General features: G+C 41.0%; 1 long non-coding RNA gene across 1 annotated transcript in view; it reads right to left on the bottom strand.

Annotated features, from left to right (window-relative positions):
• The window catches only part of LOC111736056, a 24209-nt gene that overhangs the window by 19428 nt on the left and 1233 nt on the right, over positions 1 to 3548 (bottom strand). Inside the window, exon 2 of the long non-coding RNA XR_002779070.1 lies at positions 2967 to 2973. This is a non-coding gene — a long non-coding RNA (uncharacterized LOC111736056). The remainder of the gene's footprint in view (positions 1 to 2966; positions 2974 to 3548) is intronic.

The raw sequence follows: 3548 nt of genomic DNA, 5'->3' as shown, positions 1-3548 counted from the left end.
GTTTGGAATGGCCCCCTTTGTAGACCCTCTATGGGTAAATTAAAGTCATCAGTGGGATCTGTTTTCCTTTCTGCTTTGGGAACCCAGCAGAATCTACTAAAACAGAGTGGTGTCATCTGATTTTTCTCAAGACACAATCAGCCAAATGAGATCCAAATAAATCTCAGTCTCACTGGACCCCATTTATTTCTGGAGGTCCCAAGAGGAAATTTTTCATGTGTCCACAAGCATTTTCCTTTTGCTTTTCTCTTCTGATTTCAGCTCTGAAGACTACCATTTGAGAGTGGTTTTATGCCCAGTGTCCAGTGTGAATAAAGCTGACATCTTAAACAACCCTCTGAGTAAATACTTTTATTATTCCCACTTTGAAGATGAAACAGGGGAGCAGCAAATTTTAGCCAGTTGCCTAAGATCTCATAGCTAGAACACAAGATGCAAACTTAGGCAGGCTGGCTTCAAATCCCCCATGGTCAACTATTACCCTACACTGTCTCTTGAGCAAAAGCTGATCTCCACCCAAGGGGGCCTCCTCCTTAAGCTCTCAAAGTTGCAAAATCTTTAATGTCTCAAGTAAAAGAGGGACTAACTGACCCACCGAATGAATGAATACTGATTGACTTCATGGTGGCCTATTTATACAAAGTTATATGGTATTTCAAATTCCCAGGCTCACAGGTTTGGCTACACTGACTGGCCTATTAAAAATTGCAAACAACTCTCAATCCTATAGTCTACATTCCCCCTTCTTTGCTTTAAGTTTCTCTGTGATGCTTATCAACACTGACATACGATATATTTTGTCTGTCTATCTCTCCCACTACAATATAAGGCAGGACTTGTTCAATATTTTATCCACGGCTGTTTCAGTGCTGGAATAGTGCCCGTAACAAACTGGGGTCTTGATAATTGTTGAATAAATGAAAGGGTTGTGTATTTCTGGCATAGATGGAATAGGAGGTGTGTCTCATCTTTGGTTCAGAAACATATCCATAGACTTGTGAATTATTGATGAAAAAAGTAGCATGATAATGCTGGAAGGACCTTTAGCACTCTTTTTGCACCCTTTTGTCCTTTTCATAAAATGTCATTTGCTTTTGGTAATACCAAGCTGATGGTAGAACTAGAACTGAAACTCCTTGTCTGGGAGCTTTTCCAACCCCATATCCCACATACTTAGTGTGGCCAGATCTAGGGATTTCCTTTTCCACTTAGTGTTTTATTAAAGATCTTCTCAGAAAGCCCCCAACTAATCTGATGTTGCCCCACCATGCATAGGGTTGCTTCTTGGTTGGCTGACCGCAGGGGCTTTAGAGGGTCCCTGTAGTTTTGTTGGATCAGGACGTTGTTGGCTTTTGAAGCAGGCTCTGCTCATTGCTTATTCCCCCAGGCATTTGTTTTTGAAGCCAAAGCTTCAAAGTAACATTTGAAATTCCGCAGCTATTCATCTGGTTAGAGAGGCTCAATGCAGACATTCAAGAAGCCATTTGTTGCTTCCATTGGGTTCAACAGATAAGCGGAAAGCCACCATTTGGAGGATGTGCTGACACCTTACCTTGAGGAGCAGGTCTCTGCAGAGGTTGTCCTTGGGGGAAGGGTTTAATAATTTGATTTGCAGTTTTTCCAAAGAGGCTTTGGGAAAATACACTGTGGAAATTGCCTGTGTGTGTGTATGTGTGTGCGTGCGTGTGGTGGGGGAGGGTATATGTGGTGTTGTGTGTATATATATGTCTTTATATATTTTTTGGATGGTGGGTAGGCAAAAGGCTTGAGAAAAAAATCTTAGCATTTCCATCAGGAACTAATAGAACAGCAGTTTCCCAAGTGTGGTCCAGAGATCCTTGGGGATTCCAGAAACACTTTTAGGATTTCTATAAAGTCAAAACTATTTCCATAATAACACTAAGACATTATTTGCTCTTTTCATTCTCATTCTGTCATCAGTATACTGAGGAATTTCCAGAAGATATTTGATGTGTGTGGTGTTGAAGCAAAATGAATGCAAAAGCAGATATGAGAAACTAGCCTCCCCCTATTAGGCCAGACATTAAATAGATCTGCAAAAATGTAAAACAATGCCCATCTTCTCACTTATTTATTTTGAAGAATGCCAGTACTTTCTGTAAAATTATATTTTTATGTTAACATGTAATAATAGACTTATTTTTAAGTAAATTAATTAATATTTTAAAAATTTCTATTTTAATTTCCAATATAATAAAGACTGAGATTATATCTATATACACATATATGTATATATAATGTATATCCCACTATAAACAAAAGCACTTTTGGATCCTCATAATCTTTTAAAAAGTAAAGAGGTGCTGAGACCAAAATATTTAAGAACCACAGTAACGGAGCTGTCAAAACTGTCTGAATAAAGCGACAAAGGATCATGTGGAAGGATCCTTGAAGGGTGATCTGGTTCAGTCCCCTTGCTTGCTGAGGCAGGCTAAGTATCAACCCTTTTTTTACAGATGGGACAACCCAGAGGGTTTACAGACTTTCCCGATGTCCTAAAGCTGTTGAGTGTAGAGTTAGGGGAGGAGTGATGCCAAGGCAGGACTGAGATCCAAGTCTTATTCCTCCTGGAGCAGAGAGAGCTCCCCACTCTTCCACACTGCCAGGGACACGAATGGTTCTTATTAAGGAAATGTAAACTACAAACAGACAAACCTACTTCTCCTTTTTCTCTTTTTCTTTGGCTGTTAAATTTATCTTTGGTAAGTCTATTGGTGAAGGATCTAAAAGTGCTGGAAATAATGATTTGTTTGCTTAGCTTATTTGGTTTAGAAACTGTGGGCTGAAGTTGGTGATGGTTGTCATGCTGGCTATAATCCTCTCAAGACTTGACTTGTAGAGTTCCACTTCCACACTCACTGGCGGGGTTGTTGGCAAACCTCAGTCTGTTCACTGGAGACATTAGTTCCCTGCCACATGGACCTCTCCGTAGGGCAGTTCACGACATGGCATCTGGCTTCCCTCAGAGTGAGCAAGTGAGAATGAGAGGGGCTGCTCTCAAGACGGAAGCCACAATCTTCTTGCAACCTCATCTTGGCAGTGACTTCTCATCACTTTTGTCATACTCCAATTTTTAGACTATAGTCACAAGATCCAGCCCACCTTCAAGGGGGAAGGGATTACATATGGGCGTGAATACCAGGAGGTAGGATTCCTTGGAAGCCATCATAAAGGCTGTCTACTAAAACTGCTAAATCTAACAACTGATTCTCTCACTCTTCCAGTGAGTCCGTCTCATGACATAGCGCCTTCCAAGTGTAAGCAACTTGTGCTCACTATCCATGAACCCATCTAGTATAGAGTTAAGAGCATGAACTTTGTGGCCTGTCTTTCTGGGTTTGAATCCCTTGTGTCTGAGTTTGAACCATTTGACAGCTGCTGACCTTGGGCACGTTACTCTGTGTCTCAGTTTCTCAGCCATAACATGGGGATGATAATAGTTGCTCCTTCATGGAGTTGTGAAGATTCAGTTCATACTATAGAGCGCTTAAAACAGTGGCTGGCATGGAGTAAGCACCAGATGGTAC

This window comes from Pteropus vampyrus, unplaced genomic scaffold, assembly GCF_000151845.1.
Source record: "Pteropus vampyrus isolate Shadow unplaced genomic scaffold, Pvam_2.0 Scaffold17, whole genome shotgun sequence".
Classification (NCBI taxonomy): Eukaryota; Metazoa; Chordata; class Mammalia; order Chiroptera; family Pteropodidae; genus Pteropus; species Pteropus vampyrus.
The sequence above is the reverse complement of the archived record's forward strand: the minus strand, read 5'-3'. Positions and strand labels throughout refer to the sequence as shown.